At 42.1% G+C, this 23,114-nt stretch overlaps 1 protein-coding gene across 2 annotated transcripts in view; it reads right to left on the bottom strand.

Moving 5' to 3' along the window:
- LOC109429189 (protein TANC2) overlaps positions 1-20,941 on the bottom strand; it is a 453,344-nt gene extending 432,403 nt beyond the window's left edge. The window contains exon 1 of one of the 2 annotated variants that reach the window (XM_062856594.1): positions 20,724-20,941. The gene's annotated coding sequence lies outside the window, so the exon portion shown is untranslated. The remainder of the gene's footprint in view (positions 1-20,723) is intronic. The other variant, XM_062856595.1, reaches the window with a different exon arrangement.
- Positions 20,942-23,114: the final 2,173 nt, after the last annotated feature.

Below are 23,114 nucleotides of genomic sequence, written 5' to 3'. Positions count from 1 at the left end.
ATTTGCCGAACGGTTAGCAAGAAAATAGCCTCAGATCACATTAAATTTCGGCTTTTCAGGTAACCCAATGAACAGTTGACAAAAACATAGTCTCAGGCCATATTTGAGACAACCGGAATCGGTTGCAGGTGTCCCGCCAGAAGTGGTCAAACGCAAAATTTAACAAAACCCATGCAAGCTGCACATCAAATAGCGGAATTATAAAGGTGAACAAAATAAATGTCAAAGCGATAAATCAAATTGTGGCTTTTTTGATAGCATGTAAATGTTGGGTAAAATTATAAGTGAAGAAATGGTCAAAGTCTTCATATATGCAAGAGAACAAAATCGTGACAAAACCCAAGTAACACACATGTTATATAAAAGTTACGACAGCGCAAATTTTGGTTGTATAGAAGTTTATTTTACGTTATTTCAACACAATGTTAGAATTACGTAAAATAATCTTCTATATAACCAAAACTTGCGCTGTCGTAACTCTATTATAACATGTGTGTTGCTTGGGAAGCGATCACTTCAAATCACACCTGCAGTGTAAATGTATAGTAGGATGGATCAACGTTTTATGGAAAAATATATTTTAATCGCATCAACACCTTATACAGTTTTTCAATCTTCAATCTCCTTATGCTTCTAAAATTACTGCTCACAATTTGGGTGCGGCTGGTTGAGCCCTCCCTTTTCTTATTGCGATTGAAATTTGAATGGAAATAAAATTCAAGAATTTGAATGCATTTTTCTCGCAGGAAGGTCAAATTTTACATGAATCATGTTACCAATGATAATAAAATGTAGCCTAAGGTGTGCTGAAATGAACATTTGCGAAGATCAGAAAGTGCTCTGTGATTGTGTATAAAGTTAACCTTCTTCATGCATAATTGACGCTCACCCCGCTGCCGTAGTGGATGGAATGGGGTCATAATGACCCCAATACACGACTAGGGTTAAGGTGGTCAAGTAGTCAACTGAGAGGTCTGATATTTTTCAGCGCTGTTTTGCTGTTGAACATAACATCGGAATATGTATCATCAATAAGTTTCGAAAATCGATGATGGCTTTGTTAAAATTGTTGCTTTTCTATATGAAGTGTTTTCAGCATTCAGGAACATTTTGGCTAACGTCGACGAAAAGTTCATGAGTACATATTTGACGAGAAAGGCAGTATCACCACTAGATGGATTAATCTGGGTTTTTTAACAGCAAAAAAAAAGTTTAGAAATAGGCTTTGTCCCAGTTGGGACGTTATGCCAATTACTTTAAAAAGATCTGCGCTTGATTTATTCAGGTACTCCCCCCAGGGAACTTCGGAAGCTCCCTCAAGGATTCTTTCTAAAATATTCTTTTGTATTTTTTCCAAGAATTCCCCCAAAGTTCACTTAAGAAATGCCTTCAGTGGCAACTTTGGCCTCAGAATCTTCTTCAAGGATTATTCCAGGAACTATTCCAAGGAATTCCTGAGGATTTCCTCCACGGGTTCCTTCAGGAATTCAGGAATCCTTATCCTTTTGAAACTCCTCAAAGAATTCCTTCAGAAATTCTTCCAGAAATTCCTTCTGGCCTCCGGAATTCCTCCTTTTTGGAATGTTATAATGGAATGTTTTGAAAATTTCTTCAAATTTCGTCCAATTATTTACTCAATTTGTTATAAGCTTGTTAAAATTGTATCAAGACCTGTTATAATTATGATATGGATTAGAGTGGGTCATCGTTTATATGGAAAAATGAAAAATTCAATGTTATCCCATCAGATCAAAGTTTTTTTGATCCCATTTCAGGACCCAAATAAGTGTGCAAAATTTGGGCACGATCGATTATGTCTACGTTTTGCGCATCGCGTTTGAAGTTTGTATGGGATTTTACATGTGAAAACATACTTTTTTTGCATTTCTCTCATGACAAGCTCGATTTTTCCTAAAACCATGTAACCGATGAAGTGAAAACATACCCTAGGGTGTCTTGAAAAACTTTTTCGAAGACCGCGAAGTGATCTGATGCTTATGAAAAAAGTTATAGCGTTGGCATTGCTTGCCAAAACAGCATGATTTTGTTGCTATTGTTATTCCTTTACATGGTAAAACATAAACACATGTATGTGGTTCGTTGGTTATAACTATTTTTACAAGCATCGGATCGTTTTGCGGTCTTCAACAAAGTTTTTCAGAACATCCTAGGCTATCATTTTACAGTATCGGTTAAAAAGTTTCAGACAAACTTTTTCAACTTATGACAAAAAAAAAGTATGTTTTCCCATACAAATCCCATGCGAATTTCAATTGCAATGCGCAAAGTGTAGACGCAACCGATCGTGCTCAAATTTTGCACAGATACTCAGGACCCGAAACGGAACCAAAAAAGCTTTGATCTGAGAAAACGGTTCCAATGACCCACGCTAATATGGATAGGCCAATTTTTTTTTTAACACCTAACCAGAGAATTTTATTTTGAAATGATAACTCAATCGGTTATAATTTCGTTATTCATTTCCGTTATTCCTCCTGATCCTATAATGTTTGCTGAACTTTCAGAATTTACTGGACCCCGTTAAATTTCTGAACTTTGTGGAGCCTCGTAGCCGTGCGGTTAGGGTCACCAAGCTTATAATCGCACCATGCTATGGGGTGAGGGTTCGATTCCCGCTTCGGGCGTTGAAACTTTTCGTGAGAATAGTTTCTTCCCCGTTTCCACTGGTGCATGCTCCGTTGTCCGTTGTCTAATGTTAAGTTTAAAACAGTCTGTACAGCCGAAAGCTGAAGACGTTGTCCGTGTCTTTTTTTTTCTACTATGTGTGTAAAAAGTTACCATTACTCACGTAGAATTCATAGTATTTACTCAAGGTAGTTTGGATGACGTAGCACATCCAAAACACACTCAGAGGCGAATAAACTCTCTAGGCCTCAAAGAATTAAAATGATTTTGTCACAAAATCTCGACTTCTAGACCACAGTGTTCGGTAGGTTGCATTCTATATTCTGGCTCTGAAATTCCCTTTTCTCGGATTATTTGAAGTCTCTCAGAAGCAACCAACTGCAGTCGTTGACCCAGATGATTCATGAGTAATCGTGGCCTTAGCGACTTCCTACTGCTCAGATCACCCATCTAGTCTGCACCCGAGAGAAAACGATGAACGACGACAACAGAAGGAAGTAATTGTTCCGCTGATTTATACTCGTAAATTTTTTGCCGGCACCACTTTTGTACCGTATTTTGTTATCAAGTGGAAGAAAATGAAAACAACATGATTTTGCGAAATGTAGCACAATATTTGAAAATATTTCCTCTCCGATGTCTGAGAGCAAAAATAAAGCAAACCGCGCGAATTTTGCCGGTCGAGTGTCGGCGACGACGACGACGCAACGGTTGAAACGATATTGCCACTTCTAGATGCATCCGTTTCCCACCTCCACTCCATAGGCAAACTGCGTCAGATCAACAGCATCCCATTTGTGTCCCCGACAGATGTATGCATGCCGATCGTCATCGTCGTCGTGTAGAAGAAACAAAGTAACGCCTACCACGCTGCTGGTTATGTCTCGTTATAGGGCACTGCACTGTTTTGATTTTGTATGGAATTTTGACGTTTCTTGGCCTTGTTGTTTACAAAATTTCTGTAAGAGTGAAAGAGAAGAAGATAATTTTATGCAGTGCCCTATGGTGACCACGCGACCGGCCGACGACGGCGGCTGCGGTAGAGAACGTCTGTCTTCTTGACATTGATCTTTAGAAAGCAAAAGTGCGCGCCCCGTAATAAGCGTCTGCTATAGCTTACTTGCTACTTTTAAACCCATAGCCAAGCTGTCGCCAACGGTCTTGCAGTGCTTCGAAAGGATGAACACACATTGCAATGTGCGAGTGATGTAGACATTATTTCCTATTTACATAAATTTTATTTGCAAAAATTTTATTTACATAAATTTTATTTCTGCAATCCAATATCATAATTTCTATTTAATAACTTATTTCGGTATTATACTAACTTTTCCGCAATGGTTCATTATGCAACTGAAATAATGAAAAAGAGCTATATTATGAACATTTTCACATTATGCAACCCAAATAAGTTGTAAAAATGTACATAGTGAAAAATTATAAGCGACGAGTAGCGTTGGTACACAGATCAAGACCGCTATTATATGAGAGTTGCCTTCTTGCTCCTTCCAATCCGTACCAATATGACAGCAGCTTGTACACCGAATTTAGAGGAGGAATCCCTCAGTAATTAGCTTACTCCAGTATGTGACCATGTTCTAATCAACGGTACCTAGTCGCTGTATGCATGCGCTCAAAACTTTCGACGGGTACTACCACACGTCAAAGTCGAACGCCACGGCTCAATATCAAGCAGCTGTGGAACGTAGAAGTTGCTCAAAACTACGCGCAGCAAGTAGCAGTGGCCATATCAACGGAAGAGCAACTTCGCGCAGCTACACTTGAAAATGGCTGGAGGGACATCGGATACGCCATAGGTAAATAGTACCTCGGCTGCAGCACTTGGCTCCGCGATCCCGAATCACAGAAACAATTGGTATGACGGCGCGGACAGGCAGAACCTAGGGCAGAACTCAGTTTTCCGAAGGAAGAAGCTCCAGAAGGAACGACGAGATCGCGAAGCGATTGAAGCGCTGTACCGCGCTAAGAACACACGAAAGTTGTATGAGAAGCAGAACCGCTCGCTCACGTGCTTTGTGCCACAAGCCGACATGTGCCGAGACAATCACGGGAGTCTTGCCACGAGCGAGCGCGAGGTGGTCGAGAGTTAGTCACAGCACTACGATTAATGGCGACGTTGCAAGCAGCCAAGATGTCATGGTAACGCGACGTCTCTAGTAGTCAAAAATGTCTTGCTTTTTTTCGGACAGATGTGTCAAAACAGAAACATTCTCTCTCCGTTTGCAACGAAAGTAGCTGTGTTGAGCATTTATGTTATGGTTTCTCTTTCTGGTAGCAAAATGGCAAGACATTTCTGTCTAGTGAAGACGTGAGGTAAAGCGGATTTTTAGAAAATTTTCCAGTCTGCGGTAACCGCCGAGTTCTACCGCAGCCATGAAAATGATCGTATTATTGAAAAGTTTGGCCAAATCAAAGCATGCTTGCAAAGTGAAATGTTCTAAAAAGCAAAAACAAAAAATAATCATCGGCGTCGTATTGAAGGCTCGATCCAAGGTATCCTTGGACTGATTGATGATACCTTGGTGAAAATCATCAGCCTGACAGCAGCGATAGTTGCGATAGTGGAAAAGTTTCTCTAAATTAGCAATAACAGATCTAGAAGTACGTGCAGAGGATGAAAAACTGACCTCCATGAGATTGAAGAGGAGGTTGGCCGGTTGAAAAACAACGAAGCCGCTGGAGCAGATCCACTACCAAGCGAGTTTTTAACATATGGTGGAGATGCACTGGTAAGAGCACACACTGGGTATTTACCAAGATTTAGCAGGAAGAAGTGTTACCGACCCAGATCATCTTCCGTCGTCTTTCACCTAAAGTGAATGAGTTCGTGGGAAGTTACCATGAGGGTTTCATCGGTGGCCGGTCGAGTTATCCAGTTCATTCGAATCTCGACGGGGACTACGACAAGATGATGGACTTTCCTGCCTACTATTCAACATCGCCCTGGAAGGTGTTATACGACGAGTCGGGCTCAACAGCCGGGGTACGATTTTCACGAAATCCGGCCAATTTGTCTGTTTTATGATATGGATATTATTGCTAGAACATTTGGAACGGTGGCAGAACTGTACACCTGCCTGAAACGTGTAGCAGCAAAGGTCGGACTGGTAGTGAATTCGTCTAAGACAAAGTTACTTGCTGGTACATAGGTTGGACTGAGCGAGACAGCTCAAGCCTTGGCAGCGATGTTACGGTAGACGGGGATACTTTCGAGGTGGCAGAAGAATTCGTCTACCTCGGTTCCTTGCTAATGGCTGACAATAACGTGAGCCGTGAAATACGAAGGCGTATCATCAGTGGAACTCGTACCTACCACGGGCTCCAGAAAAAAACTGCGGTCAAAAAAGATTCACCCCCGCACCAAATGTACCATGTACAAGACGCTAATAAGACCAGTGGTCCTCTACGGACACGAGACATGGACGATGCTCGAGGAGGACCTGCAAGCACTTGGAGTTTTCGAGCGACGCGTGCTAAGGATGATCTTTGGCGATGTGCAGGAGAACGGTGCAAAACGGTGAGTCGATAAGGAGAGCGTCCAATATAGCTCTGGTCCTCACAAGTTCCTACCTCATGCTTCCACGGGTCAAGCGATGACAAAGACCGCCAGCTAAGAGTTGTGTGCTTAGCTGGTAGTGCAGCCTGGGCACTGTTGTCCTTCTGACTTCAGCTAGATTGAGGAGGTACGATCCGAGTGTCTGTTCACCAAGGAGGTGCGGCTCAAACAGCGTCTGTTCTGGCATCCAGCGGCTGAGTAAGAAACGCTGCCCCACGACAGGAGTGTTGGCGTAGGCCCAATAAGCCACCCGTAAAAATCCCCATTTCGAATAACATAGGAGAAAATACGACTCGATACAATCGGCAAAGACCCACGCGACGAAATAAGGACTACGATTGAAAACTTGGAACATGGAATTGCAAGTCACTAGGTTTCGCAGGATGTGACAGGATAATCTACGACGAACTACATCCCCGCAACTTCGACATTGTGGCGTTGCAGGAACTTTGTTGGACTGGACAGAAAGTGTGGAAAAGCGGGCATCGAGCGGCTACCTTCTACCAAAGCTGTGGCACCACCAATGAACTGGGAACAGGATTTATAGTGTTGGGCAAGATGCGACAACGTGTGATCGGGTGGCAGCCGATCAACGCAAGGATGTGCATGTTGAGAGTTAAGGGCCGTTTCTTCAACTACAGTATCATCAACGTCCACTGCCCACACGAAGGGAGACCCGATGACGAGAAAGAAGCGTTCTACGCGCAGTTAGAGCAAACATACGATGGTTGCTCGCCGCGTGACGTGAAAATTGTTGTCGGCGACATGAACGCGCAGGTAGGAAGGGAGGAAATGTACAGACCGGTAATCGGGCGAAACAGCCTGCACGCCGTATCGAATGATAACGGCCAGCGATGCGTAAACTTTGCAACCTCCCGTGGTATGGTAGTCCGAAGCACCTTCTTCCCTCGCAAAGATATCCACAAAGCCACCTGGAGATCACCCGACCGTCAAACAGAAAACCAAATCGACCACGTTCTAATCGACGGTAAATTCTTCTCAGATATAACCAACGTCCGCACATACCGCAGTGCGAATATAGATTCGGATCACTACTTAGTCGCTGTATGCATGCGCTCACCACGCGTCGAAGTCGAACGCCGCGGCTCAACATCGAGCAACTTCGTAACGTAGAAGTGACTTAAGACTACGCGCAGCAGTTAGCAGTGGCCCTACCAACGGAAGAGCAGCTTGGCGCAGCTACACTTGAAGATGGCTGGAGGGACATCCGATCCGCCATAGGTAGTACCTCGGTTACAGCACTAGGCTTCGCGACTCCGAATCACAGAAACGACTGGTACGACGGCGAATGTGAACAGTTGAAAAACGAGAAGAATGCAGCAGGGGCGAGAATGCTGCAACACCGTACGAGAGCGAATGAGGCACGTTACAAACAGGCGCGTAACAGGCAGAACTCAGTCTTCCGGATGAAGAAGTGCCAGCAGGAAGAACGAGATCGCGAAGCGATGGAAGAGCTGTACCGCGCTAAGGACACACGAAAGTTCTACGAGAAGCTGAACCGCTCGCACAAAGGCTTTGTGCCACAAGCCGACATGTGCCGAGATAATCACGGGAATATTCTCACGAGCGAGCGTGAGGTGGTCGAGAGGTGGCGGCAGCATTACGATGAGCACATCAATGGCGACGTTGCAAGTACCGAAGGTGGCGTGGTAACAGATCTAGGAGTATGTGCACAGGACGAAAGACTTCCGGCCCCTGACCTTCAAGAGATTGAGGAGAAGGTTGGCCGGTTGAAAAACAACAAAGCCGCTGGAGCAGATCAACTACCAAGCGAGCTTCTAAAATACGGTGGAGAAGCACTGGCGAGAGCACTACACTGGGTCATTACCAAGATTTGGGAGGAGGAAGTATTACCGGAAGAATGGATGGAAGGTATCGTGTGTCCCATCTACAAAAAGGGCGACAAGTTGGATTGCGGGAACTACCGCGCGATCACACTACTGAGCGCTGCCTACAAGATACTCTCTCAAATTTTATGCCGCCGTCTATCACCGATTGCAAGAGAGTTCGTGGGGCAATATCAGGCTGAATTTATGGGTGAACGCGCTACAACGGACCAGATGTTCGCCATCCGCCAGGTGTTGCAGAAATGCCGCGAATACAACGTGCCCACACATCACTTGTTCATCGATTTCAAATCGGCGTATGATACAATCGATCGAGAACATCTATGGCAGATTATGCACGAATACGGATTCCCGGATAAACTGATACGGTTGAACAAGGTGACGATGGATCGAGTGATGTGCGTAGTTCGAGTATCAGGGACACTCTCGAGTCCCTTCGAATCTCGCAGAGGGTTACGGCAAGGTGATGGTCTTTGAAGAGCGGGGATAAACACGAGTGGGACGATTTTCACGAAGTCCGTTCAGCTGCTTGGTTTCGCCGATGATATTGATATTATTGCTCGTAAATTTGAGACGATGGCGGAAACGTACATCCGACTAAAGAGTGAAGCCAGGCGAATCGGATTAGTCATTAATGTGTCGAAGACAAAGTACATGATGGCAAAGGGCTCCAGGGAGGAACCACCGCGCCCGCCACCCCGAATTCATATCGACGGTGATGAAATCGAGGCGGTTGAAGAATTCGTGTACTTGGGCTCGCTGGTGACCGACGACAACGACACCAGCAAAGAAATTCAGAGGCGCATTGTGGCAGGAAATCGTGCCTACTTTGGACTCCGCAGAACTCTACGATCGAATAAAGTTCGCCGTAACACGAAGTTAACCATCTACAAAACGTTGATTAGACCGGTCGTCCTCTATGGGCACGAAACATGGACCCTACGTGCAGAGGACCAACTCGCCCTTGGAGTTTTCGAACGGAAGGTGTTGCATACCATCTACGGCGGAGTGCAGATGGAAGACGGGACTTGGAGAAAGCGAATGAACCACGAGCTGCATCAGCTGCTGAGAGAACCAACCATCGTCCATACCGCGAAAATCGGGAGGCTACGGTGGGCGGGTCACGTCATCAGGATGTCGTATAGCAACCCGACTAAAATGGTTCTCGAGAGTCATCCGACCGGTACAAGAAGACGTGGAGCGCAGCGAGCTAGGTGGGTCGACCAAGTGGAGGACGATCTGCGGGCCCTACGCAGAGTGCGGAACTGGAGACAAACAGCCATGGACCGAGTGGAATGGAGGCGGCTACTATGTACAGCAGAGGCCACCCCGGCCTTAGCCTGACCGGTAAGGTAAGTAAGGAGAAAGGTGTGTGGCGGCGAAGGATGAACCACGAACTCGCTGCACTCTACGGTGAACCCAACATCCTGAAAGTGGCTAAAGCTGGACGGATACGCTAACCATCCGGTTGGTACAAAAAGGCGTGAAGCACAGAGAGCACGATGGGCGAACCAGGTGGAGCGTGATCGGGCGAGCGTTGGGCGTGACCGACATCATGAATTTGATGTTGAACTAAATAAAAGAAATGAGTTCCAAGAGATTTCAGCGGAGTATCAGGACATCTCAGGGGGTTTTGGGGGGTCTGAGGGGGCATTGCAGAGAGTTTCAGAGCATTTTCGCAAGACTTTGGAGGCATTACAGGTACGTTTTAAAGGCGTTACGGAGGCGTTTTCAGGGGTTCTGAAGGTTCACAGGTGCGTCACATGGGGTCCGAGGAGGTTTCAGGGGGATTTATAAACATTTCAGTTAGTTTCAGGGCATTTTCGGAACGTATCAGATGCGTTACCAGAGGTCCGAAGGAGTTACATGGATCTGAGAAAGGGGCTTCGAAGGCATTTCAGGAAATCTCATCGCATTTTTCGGCTGGTTTTAGAGGTATTACGGAAGTGTTTTTGAGGGCTCCGGAGATTGTCAGGTGGGTTACATGGGGTCCGAGGGGGTTTCAGGGGGATTTTGGCGACATTTCAGAAAGTTTGAGAGCATTTTCGGCGGGATTCAGAGGCGTTACGGAGGCGTTTTTGTGGGTTTCGGAGTGAATCAGGTACGTTATGGGTCCGAGGGGTCTCAGAGGCAGAGGAAGTTTCGGAGAATCTTCGGCGGATTTTAGTGGCGTAAATCATGCGTTTTTGGGGGTTTTAGAGGGTCTTGGGTACGTTACATGGGGTTGAGGCGTTTTTAGGCGGATATCAGGGATTTTCAGAGCATTTTAAGTAGGTTTCAAAGGAGTTACGGAGGCGTTTTCGGTGGTTTCGGAGTGCCTCAGGTGCGTTACATGGAATTTATGCGGGTTTTAGGGGGATGTTGGAGGCATTTCAGGAAGTTTTATAAGATTTTCAGAGACCCCATCACAATATCTTTTGAAATGCCCCTAAAGTGCGGTTTGATTTGAAGGTGTTCTAAATTTAAGATCTTGAAACTGGTCGCAGTGATGGAAATGCTCGACACGGAAAATAAGGGTGTTTTAGGAACCCCCTGATACGGCCCTGACCTGAACCTCTAGGAACGCCCTTATAATGTTCCTGAAACCCCTGAAACTCTCTGAAATGCCTTGAAGCGCCCTTCAAACCCCTTGTAACGCCCTTTAAAGGCTCCTGAGATCCATTGAAACACCCCTTAAGCCTCTGGAAACTTTCAGGAACTCCCCGTTGGCCCCATCTCAAATGCCGGACGAGGAGTAAGACCTGTTCTTGCGAACTTCTTCTTCGTCTTCTTCTTTATGGTTCTACGGCCTCATTGGGACTTGGCCTGCCTCGCTTCAACTTATTAGTGTTCTTAGAGCACTTCCACAGTTATTAATTGAAGGGCTTTCTTTGCCTGCCATTGCATGAATTTGTATATTGTGATGCAAGTACAATGATACGCTATGCCCAGGGAGTCGAGAAAATTTTCCCGACCGGAACGGGAATCGAACCCGCCGTCTCCGGATTGGCGATCCATAGCCTTAACCACTAGACTAACTGGAGACCCCTTGCGAACTACATTCCCTAATTGAAGCCCAAATTTAATTCATTCACAAAGTTCCCTCTTAATATGCCTATTTTAATTTATGCACCCCCAGCCATGTGCATAAAAAACGGTTCCAGTCTACACTGTGCCTAGGGATTCACCACCAGTAAAGAACCTAGAATGGGAATCGAATCAATTGGGCCCGAATCCACCCACGTTCCTTCAATCGGAAAACTGATGTAACGATAACGCATGTATCTGAGAAAGTTCATATCAATTTATGATAATCTTTGATATACTCGCTGGCTATATACCTATGTGCCACAATGGTTAACTAACGGCGTTTTCATTTTCCATCTAACACATGTTGAACATTTTAGTAGCACCTTTCCTCCTTGTTTGTATCGCACCCCGAAGTCGATATCCCGATAGTTGATTTAAAGCGCGCGCGGGTCAAAACAGAAACGAAGCAGAAAAGTGACTTCAACGTGGTGCGCCACAGAGAGCGAGAGATGAGCTGCGCCTACGAACGAACGGAGACAACACGTGTCTCAAAGGGAGGAAAACTTTACCTCCGTATTCTAAACACTAGGGAAAACGCACAGAGATCTTTGAACCCTCCTTGCCGCACCGCAGCAGGATTAGTCAGTGTGTACGGCGGCGGAGGAGTTTTCTCGGTATTCCTCACTGGCAGTTCGTTTAGTTTGTGGTGGCTGTATGTTGTTATTACCTTTACCTATACCCATCAGGAGTCACTGACTTTGAACATTCCCCGTGCATGAGTGAAGCGCGCGAAGGAGGTCAACAACCATCTTCATGATTCGGCTCTGATGCGTTTCTTCCTTGATGTACTGTGAGGCGTAAGCCACTCACTCACTACTCACGTGGTAAAAAAATATTACTATCATCATCATAGCTACACCGAATTCGGTTGGGGTGTGTTGTTGTATTGCGACGGAACGCCGTGCCGCAGCCCGATATAGGTAGGAAGGTACATACCTCGGGGAGTGTGATTTGGCAGGCGATGGTGCTTTACGACTAAATAAAATTGTATTGATGTTTTAAAATGTTCCATTTTGCCCGCGGTGGGTGTCTTCGTCACCACCGATGGTTGCTTGCCAGTCAAGAAAGGGCGCCAACAACGCTGTGGACAGACAGACACCCGAGGGGATCCGCCTTTTCGGGGAACTCCACATGGAACATGTTTCCCAGTATCAGTTTTTATAGGTAACTGGAAACCACGTAAGATTATTGCAATTGAGCACGTCCAGAGTCGTTGACTGGGTGCTTCCGGTTCTACGGAAAATTTCATTCGTAAAATGAAGATGATAATATTGGGAAGTAACGAACAAAGTTTGGCAAAAAAGTAAGTAATTGTCTTAGGCGAATTATTGTAAGCACAAAGCTGTTGCGTAAAGTGTGAAGTGGAGCACACAAAGAAGTTTATGATTCAAAACAGTGCTGCAGAACAGTTTTGCTTAAATACTTGAATCATTAATCATCTCGTACATTGCTTAGAACAGCAGTGTATTTCATACAAAATCTTCAAAACAAGGGGAGAAAGGTCTGTCATCGTAAATGCGAGAATGATTAAATCGTAGCAGTGAAACAATTTGAGGGAAAATATTTGTCTAACTAATGTACAGGCAGTGTTGTGCTGCACCAAGGCGATAATGGAGAGCCGGAAGTAAGGTTGATGATTGACGAATTACTGTGATGTTCCGGTAAAACTACAATAGGGGGTCGGCGGCTGTGTGATGTGATGTGGTGTCAAAGGATCACCGGCATCATTTGGGTTCTCCAATATTTTAGAAATGAATTGTCCGAAGCGGAAAAGTCAAGAAATGTCATGATCCTAGCCCTTGGTTTCCTTACGTAGGACAGCCGAAGACTGGGGCTGGCGATGAGGAGAGTGTCACCAATGTGAAACTTGTGGGGTTGCCAAAGTCCCTCAGCGTAGGTAAAGCCCCAGGTCTGGACGGAGTTCCGAACGTGGCCTTAAAAGTAGCTAAACATTGCAGAGGCTCCCGAGATGTTTAGGTCTGCTATGCAGGAATGCCTGAGCGGGGGAGTTTTCCCAGAAGTTTGGAAGAGGCCATGGGCGTAGCCAGAAGGGGCAGGGGGGGGGGGCGTGGCCCCCCCTGGCCGCTAGATTTGTTTTTTTGAAATCGAGCCAACTCAAAGATAATCGAAAAAAATCAGAGTTCCAGAAAAAGTATCGCAAGAAATAAACTATTCTAATAATTAGATTTTTTTATTCACAATTATCAAACCTTTTTTACTCGAGAACTACAGGAAATTTCTCCAAGAGATCCTCTTCTATCTTATCATAGAATTTAACCAAATAACAAACTTAGTTGAGTGGCTAAATTTTGTGATGTTTATTCATGGAATACAAAAACAGCATGCGAAATTTTCCTGATATAGCGGAACCGGTTCCGGTACGGCTTTTTAGAACCATATGTAGGTTGCTATAGAGTGCAGTTATGTGCTACTGCTATACGAATTTTCACTAGTATTCAATTCAAACAAACGTCATGCTAAGAGCAAAATACCTGGAATTTCTTTAGGAATTATTTCAATAACAGCTTCAGAAATTCCTTGGGGCATTTATTCTGGAACTTCTAAGGAATTATTTCAGCAATTCCACAAGGTACTTCTCTAGGAGGTTCTCCTTCGTGAATTCTTCCATGGACATCTTGCAGGGTTCCGATAGTGATGATTGAAAGGTTTGTTCCAAGAAATGCTTCAAGAATTCATCCCACGATTTCTTCAGATTTTTTTACAGATACTTCTGCAAGGATGTATCGACGAATTCCTCCTGGATTTTTTTTTCCAAAGCTTTCTTCAGTGATTCCATCAATGATTGCTCCAGAGAATTTGTCAAGAATTCCTCTATGGGTTTCACCAGACATTCTTCCGGGGGGATATTTATAGAGGTTCTTACAGTGATTGTTCCAGTGCTTTTAATAATTCCTCCAAGAATTTCTCCAGGGATTCCCGTCAACAGAAATTCGCCCAAAAATTATTGCAGACATGGATTTCATATTTTTTTTTCCTACAGAAATTCTTCCAGGAATTTTCGCCCAAAAATTATTGCAGACATGGATTTCATATTTTTTTTTCCTACAGAAATTCTTCCAGGAATTTGTTATGAAAGTTTTCCTGGGATTCCTCATGGGATTTTTTCAGAAATTCCTCCAGGTTTTCGTTCATGAATTCCTCCAGGGGCTCATCTGGGAATTTCAACTGTGTTTTTCTCAGGAGGAACTCCAGGAATTATTTCAAAAATTCCTCCAAGGATTCGCTCAGGAACACTTTTTAGAGTTCCTTCAGAAGTTCCTCTTGGAATTCTTTCAGGAACTCTTCCAGGTATTAATCCAGTCCTTTCTACAGGGACTGTTTAGGGATTCTCTATAGAACGCCTCTAGAAATCGCTTCCGGGATTCCAAGGATTCCACCTGCAATTTCTTCAGGAATTCTTCCTGGAATTCCTCCAGGAATTTCTCAAGAGATTCCTCCTCGAATTTCTTCAGCGATTCCTCCAAGAATTATTCCTGAGATTCCTCTGGAAATCGCTGCAGGAATTCCCTTAAAAACTCATCCAGAGATTCCTTCAGAAATGCCTCTAGAGATTCCTCCAGAAATTTCTCCATGAATGCTTCTAGAGTTTGCTCCATTAGTATTTCTAGAGATGCCTATGTTAATCACTACAGGCATATCCAGGATATCCTCCAGGGATACATCCATGGATTCCTCCAAGAAATTCGTAATGAATTGCTCTAGGAATTTTCCAGCGATTGCTTTGGGAATTTCTGTAGGGATTTTTCTAAAAATTCCTCCAGGAATTCATCTAGAGATTCCTCAATAAATTACGCAAGAAACTCTTCCACAGATTTCTCCAAAAGTTCCTGTGGAGATTCCTTCGGGTACCGTAATTTCGGGTGAAATTGATCATTTTTCGCAGTTTTTGGCACCTCATTTTTGAATATTTGTCGATATGGTTAAATTCAATGCTTTAAATCAAGTACGACCATGGTTTTCATCAGTCAACGAGGTTGAAAATTTTACAGCAAATCATTTTATTATAATAAATATCATTTTGAATAAAAAAAAATTCGGGTTGAAATTGATCAGTCAGTGAAATGCCTTTGTAAGTGCTGGAAATATTTTTCCCATCTGAATCAACCACCCTAGAATGCGAAAAGCTATGCGAAACTGACTAAATATTTTTATAATTAAGTTTAAAGTTTCATAAATCCAAAGAAAACGCCTGAAAGTATGCAATTTTCTCACTAATTATGTGTATCAATATTGTACTTCCGAAAAATTACAATTTTATACATAAATTACAATATTTAGAACTTTTGATGATGAAATTGGGTTTAGCGAATACTTGGCAGCTTTAAACATTCATTCGAATATTCATTACATGTGCGATACAACTACGGTAACAAAAGTTTGAAAGTGTCTATGAAGATCGCCGAACACGCAGTTTCGGAAATTATTGAATTTCATACCGAAATATGTGACTAATTGGCTGTAAAACATGTTAACTCATCATTCAATAACCGTTGAGCCAGGCGATGGCCATTTTCCGCAAATTGTTTTAAGTTTAAAACGTTATTTTTCACAAATAAAAATGGACCTCTCATCGATCAATTTCACCCGAAATCACGGTATTCCTTTAGGCATTTCTCTAGGATATCCTCCAGGAATCCCTTTAACCGTTATGTGTCTGACAAACTTTTTTCTTTTTTCTACACCATGCTTTTTAAATGGGCGCTGGGTACCCGAACTCGGGTACCCTGTCGGCCACATAAGGGTTAAGAGGAAACAAACCATCATCGTTTAGCAAAATTACAAAAGCAGTTTTCTCGCTGAAATCTCAACCAATGGTAATGAAAATTTATCACTGTACTCTGGCCACTATCTGAATAACTGTGAAATAATTTTCAATGACGATTTTGTGACTTAGAGGAAGAAAACTGCTTTTGAAAACTTGATGATTGATGATGACTGATGGTTATTTGAGCCTTAAGAATACCTACAATATTTTTTTTCAGTGATTCCTCCAAAAAATCCTCCTGGGTATCCTCAATGCATTTTTTCAGGACTTCCTCCATGCATTCCTTTAGTAATTGCTTCCGAGGTTCTTCCAAGAATTACACCAGGAATTCTAGAGAATTTTATCCAGGAAACCTTCAAGGGATTCCTTCAAGGATTTTTTTCAGAGGCTCCTACAGGAATTCCACCAGATATTCCTCCAGTAATTGCTTCAGGGACTCCTTCAGAAATTCCTCCAATTTTTTTCCAGGAGTTTCTACTGGGATTGCTTCAAGAATTATTCTTGGGATTTAATCACTGGAATTTCTCCAGGAATTTCTTCAGGGATTCCTCCAGGAATTTCACCAGGAAGTAATCAAGGAATTCCGTTATAAATTATGTGAGCAATTCATTCAGGAATTTCTCAAGGAAATCCTTCAGAAATTCTTCGAAGATTTACTGTAGGAATACCTTCTAGAGTTTTTTCAAGAAATCATCCATGAATTCTTTCAGATTTTCCTCCAAGAATTAATGCAGGAATTCCTCTAGGAATTCCGCTAATAATTCCTCCAGGAACTTCTTCAGGGATTTTTTCAGGGATTTCTCCACGTATTTCTCCAAGGATTGCTCCAGGGATTCCTTCACAAATTCCTTCGAGGATTTCTCCAGGAATTCCTCCAGAAACTTCTCTAGAAATTCTTTCAGGAATTTCTCAGGTGATTTTTTTTTTTCAGAATTTCTCCCAGGTTTCATCTAGAGATTCCCCCAGCAATTTACGCAGTCATTGTTGCAAGAATTTCTCCAAAGATTCCTCCAGGAATTCCCAAAAGAAAACCTCCAGGAATTCCTCCAGGCATTCCTCCACGATTTTATCCAGGAATAGGCTCCTAAAGTCCTATCGGGATTCTTGTTTTAAACCACAATATATGGTTCAAGAGTACATATTTACTCATTTTTTGACGTTTTTATTAACCGTAGTTGAAAATATATTATTTTTATTTTTTAGCCTTTTGTCTCGTCCCTAGCTTATAACACATATTTTGAGTGATTTTTTTTCACCGTGTATGTCAGATAGGAAAATTTTGAAATCCCAGTGCGAAAAATGTCGAGCTCAGTCACACAAGGTTGACCTCAAATGTCAAAGTAGAACTCTGGAGCTTGATTTGAATAGGTCGTATGTGCTTTTGTCGATATAAAATTCGATCAGTTTATTTTAGTCATTGTAGCAATATGGCAGTTATTTTGCAAACTTTTAATGATGGAACAGAAAGCCTGTTTTATGAGGATTCTGCTGTATGTATAAACTTTGCTCACTTTCAACGGTTTTCGCTGTAATAAGCGATTCCAACTGATCGAATTTTTAATCGACAAAAGCACATACGACCTATTCAAATCGAGCTCCAGAACTATTTACCATATTACTTATTTCAAATTTTCTCATTATTCCTTTGTTTTTCAAGTTCGAGTAAAGTACAATTTCGATTAGAATACCATGCTTGATCGTATTATTCAATATAAGCGAGATTTCGTCTTTAATTTTAGGACCCTATTTCTCTATGAACTCCTCTAGGAAATTCTTCAGGAAATACCCCAAGAATTTCTTCAGGAATTCCTCCAGCAATTTCTCTAGGAATTCATCCAGGAATTGCTCCTTCAGAAAATATGTTAGGATTTTTTCCAGAAAATCTTTTGGGGAAACTCTACAGGATTACTTTCAGGAATTTCTCCAGGCAAATCTCTAGAAATTTCTCCTGAGATTCCTACATGAATTGCTTCAGGGATTTTTCTAGGAATTTCCCCACGATTTTCTCCAAGGATTTTCCCAGGAATCCCTCCAGAAAATCCTTCGAAGATTATTCCAGGAAATCCTTTAGAAGTTCCTCTAAGGATTCTTCCAGCAAATCCTCTAGGGATTTCGCCAGGAATACTTTAAGGAGTTTTTCAGGGATTCATCCAGAAATTCCTCTAGAGATTCCTTCAGGGATTTCTTCACAAATTTCTCCAAGGACTCCTTCAGGAATTCCTTCGAGGATTTCTCCAGGAGTTTCTCCATAAATTTCGCTAGAAATTCCTCCAGGATTTTCTGAAGGGATTTTTCAGAAATATTAAAATAATATAAATCTCCCAGAATTTCTCTGGAGATTCCTCTAAAATTTTATCCAGTTATTCTATCAAGATATTCTCTAGATATTCCTCCAGAAATTTCATCATGGATCCCTCCAGCAATTCCAAAAGGATTACCTCTAGGAATTCTTCCAGGCATTCCTCCAGAATTTAATCCAGAAATTTCTCCAGGAACTCCTCCAGGAATTCCTCTAGGAGTTACCCCAGGAATTTCTTCGGGAATTCCTCCAGGAATTTCTCCAGGAATGACTCCTGGACATCCTTCAGAAACTATGTTAGCAATTTGTCTAGGGATTCCTCCAGCAATTTCTCTTGAGATTCCGTCAAGAATTGCTGCAGGAATTCCTCCAAAGATTTCTATACGAATATCTCCAGGGATTTTTTCCATGGATTCCTCCAGGAAATCCTGCAGAAGTTCCTCCAAACATTCTTCCAGGAAATTCGCTATGTATTTCTTCGGAAATTCTTCAAGGAAGTTCTCCAGGAATATCTTAATGAATTTATCATGGGTTCCTCCAGCTATTCCTCCAGGGATTTCTCCACAAATTTCTTCAAGAATTCATCTAGGGATTCCTTCGAGGATTTCTTCAGGAATTCCGCTAAAAATTCCTCCAGAAATTTCTCAATGAGTTTTTTCAGAAATAGATAAATAACAGAAAAAGAAATAGAAATCTTCCAGAATCCCTCAGTAGATTCCTCTAGAAATTTGTACAGTAATTCTTTCAAGAAATCCTCTAGAGATTATTCCAGCAATTTCCGCAGAAATATCTCTAGGAATTCCTCCAGGATCTTTTTCCACGAAATACCTCTGGAATTGCATCAGGAATTCCTATAGGAATTTCTCCAGGAATTGCTCCTGGAAATCCTTCAGAAATTATGTCAAGAATTCCTACGAGAATTTCTTCAGAGATTCTTCTAGGAAATTCTCCATGAATACTTTCAGGAATTTTTCCAGCTTTCCTCCAGAAATCCCACCAGAGATTCGTCCTGGATTTGCTTTAGAGATTCCTGCAGGGATTTCTCCACGAATTACTCCAGGGATATTCCCAGAGATTCCTTCAGGGAATCCTGCAGAAATTCCTCCAAGGGTTCTTCCAGGATATCCTCCTGGAATTTCTCAAGGGATTTTTTTCAGAAATTTCTCCAGTAATTCCACCCAGAAATCCTTTGGAGATTTCTCCAGGAATTTTTCCAAGGAGTGCTCCAAAATTGTTTACGCCAGAAATTTGTTCAGAAGTTTCTCCAGGCATTTCTCCAGGATTCTCTCTAGAGATTTTCCAAGGAATTGCTTCAGGGATTCCTCCAGGAATTCCTTCAGGGATTTCTTCAAGAATTCATCCATGGATTCCTTTTGAAATTTTTCTAAGGATATCTCCCAGAATTCCTCCAGGAATTTCTCCAGAATTTCCTACAAGGCATTCTCCAAAAATTTATCTAGGATTTCTCCTAGGATTGATGAGATATTCCTCATGAGATCTCTCCAGATATTTCTCTAGGTATTCGTCTCATAATTTAAACAGGAATTCCTCCAGGTATTTTTTTTAGAAATTCATCCTGAGATTCCTCCGGGAAGTCCTCCGGGAATTCCTCCACGGATTTTACAGGGCATCCTCCAGGCATTCCTGTAGAAATTGCAACAGGGATTCATCTAGATGTTGTTACTTCATGGATTTATCCAGGAAGTCTTCCAGAGATTGCTCCGGGAATTCTTCCAGGGATTGTTCCAGAAATTCCTCAAACATTTTTTTCAGAAATTCCTCTCAGGTTTTCCTGGAAAAATTCATTCAGGGTTCCTTCGGAAATTTCCGAAATCCTTCTAACATTTTTTCAGGGATGTACCCAAGAACTTCTCCAGGATTACCTGATGATTTTTTAATTATTTCAAGATTTTCTGGAAAAAATCTTCCAATAGTAGATAATTTAAAAAGGACACTTACAGGAACCAGGAAATTCTAGGTAGGTATCATTGTACTGGCCTCATAATATACAAATTCATGCAATGGCAGGCAAAGAAAGCCCTTCAAACAATAACTGTTGATGTGCTCAAAGACCACTAAGTTGAAGCGAGGCAGGCCAAGTCCCAGTAAAGCCATAAAGAAGAAGAAAAAGAGAATAATTTGAAATTCCGGAATCAATCTCAAACACTTTCAGTGCGGTTTTCCTGAAAGGCTGACTAACTGTGCTTAGTTGATTGCCAGCTGTAAGAGCCCCTAAACGTCAAAATTTTGTATTTTTGAAGAAGAAATTAAAATTTGAAAACAACAATAAAAATATTATTTTTTGAGAATCGACGAATTTGGCAGTTTCATGGAAACTGGAATCGACGTGGTCTTGTTTTCGACATACATAGCTTCCTGAATGTGTCTCAAACAATGTACCTATTCAGTTTTATTAACTTACACTACAAGATTGACTTTTTATTTTGAAGCAACGGATGTAATAAGAGAGCTACTAACCTGAACGTATTTATTACAAAGTATTTTTTTAAGATAATCCTCTGTGCTATGTTTCACCCAAACTTAATGATCATCATCTTAACGATCGACTTCATTTCAAGAACTCACTGAATCTTTTAGCACATCCTGATATGAATCCGCATTTCTCCGACTATCTTTTAGAACATATCACCTCCAATCAAATCGAATCACACGCACTTGCACAATAAACATTTGAATTTAATAAAATATTCACAATCGCGTACACTGTGCACTGTTAGCAGTAGATCTCAGGAATCTTTTCGCGACCGACAAATTCCTTCGCATCCAAATTGCACGGCGACGGGGCGCTACATTTTGTTATAAATAAAACCCGACTCATCCCAAAGCACCATCGCCAGCCTGGGACCGCGATCGCGATGTTGCGTCTACGGATCGAAAGTGAAAACTAATCCTCGAGGAAAACCGAGAGACACGCTTACGCTCAGAAAACGCACCTCCGCCGTTTTCCAAGCTTCCAAGGCAGCAGCAGCGCACCAAGCAACGGTACCTCGCGATCGCGAGCGCAGACAGAAAAAGGAAAACACGGATAGATGACGATGCTCCGCGTGTGAAAATGCATTTCCACCTATTTATCTCTATGTATGCATAGGCAAGGCACCGTTGGACGTTTGTATGCATCTTCGCTCTTGAGATGCATGTGACTCGGAATGAAAAAAGGAAGTCGCAGAGTAATACCTATACTCACAAAATAAATGGTGCAGCATGATTTTGGGGCACACAAGCCGTAGAGTGTGGAATGGCGAAATGAATTCCAATAGATACAATTGGGGCCTATTGCTCGTACAGTTGAAAATCGGAATTTGGACACGCGAAAATCCATTTTCCTGCAAAACCGTGCGTCACACGTATACGTTAGGCATAGTGCGCTAGAAGATAGAGGATCAGATCCGCTGTGCACAGTAGCAAATTTGTTTTCTATCCCAGGCTACTGCGTATCCTTCCGCCTTTAGTTAACTTCTGGATGCAGGACACAATATAGAGTGCAGCAAGCATGTACCTTCGGGATCACACGTCGTTCTCCTGCACACTGTCGATCTTCGACGACGGATTGGATTTGGCTCATGATTTGGATTTTGATTTGACTGGATTTGGATTAGACTTGGATTGGATATGGATTTGAATTGGATTTGAAATGGATTTGAATTGGGCTTCGATTGGATTTGGATTGGATTTGGATTGAATTTGGATTGGATTTGGATTGGATTTGGATTGGATTTGGATTGGATTTGGATTGGATTTGGATTGGATTTGGATTGGATTTGGATTGGATTTGGATTGGATTTGGATTGGATTTGGATTGGATTTGGATTGGATTTGGATTGGATTTGGATTGGATTTGGATTGGATTTGGATTGGATTTGGATTGGATTTGGATTGGATTTGGATTGGATTTGGATTGGATTTGGATTGGATTTGGATTGGATTTGGATTGGATTTGGATTGGATTTGGATTGGATTTGGATTGGATTTGGATTGGATTTGGATTGGATTTGGATTGGATTTGGATTGGATTTGGATTGGATTTGGATTGGATTTGGATTGGATTTGGATTGGATTTGGATTGGATTTGGATTGGATTTGGATTGGATTTGGATTGGATTTGGATTGGATTTGAATTGGATTTGGATTGGACTTGGATTGGATTTGGATTGGATTTGTATTGGATTTGGATTTGGATTGGATTTGGATTGGATTTGGATTGGATTTGGATTGGATTTGGATTGGATTTGGATTGGATTTGGATTGGATTTGGATTGGATTTGGATTGGATTTGGATTGGATTTGGATTGGATTTGGATTGGATTTGGATTGGATTTGGATTGGATTTGGATTGGATTTGGATTGGATTTGGATTGGATTTGGATTGGATTTGGATTGGATTTGGATTGGATTTGGATTGGATTTGGATTGGATTTGGATTGGATTTGGATTGGATTTGGATTGGATTTGGATTGGATTTGGATTGGATTTGGATTGGATTTGGATTGGATTTGGATTGGATTTGGATTGGATTTGGATTGGATTTGGATTGGATTTGGATTGGATTTGGATTGGATTTGGATTGGATTTGGATTGGATTTGGATTGGATTTGGATTGGATTTGGATTGGATTTGGATTGGATTTGGATTGGATTTGGATTGGATTTGGATTGGATTTGGATTGGATTTGGATTGGATTTGGATTGGATTTGGATTGGATTTGGATTGGATTTGGATTGGATTTGGATTGGATTTGGATTGGATTTGGATTGGATTTGGATTGGATTTGGATTGGATTTGGATTGGATTTGGATTGGATTTGGATTGGATTTGGATTGGATTTGGATTGGATTTGGATTGGATTTGGAT

This window comes from Aedes albopictus, chromosome 3, assembly GCF_035046485.1.
Source record: "Aedes albopictus strain Foshan chromosome 3, AalbF5, whole genome shotgun sequence".
Taxonomy (NCBI): Eukaryota; Metazoa; Arthropoda; class Insecta; order Diptera; family Culicidae; genus Aedes; species Aedes albopictus.
Note: the sequence above shows the minus strand (reverse complement) of the source record. Positions and strands in the feature narration are given on the sequence as shown.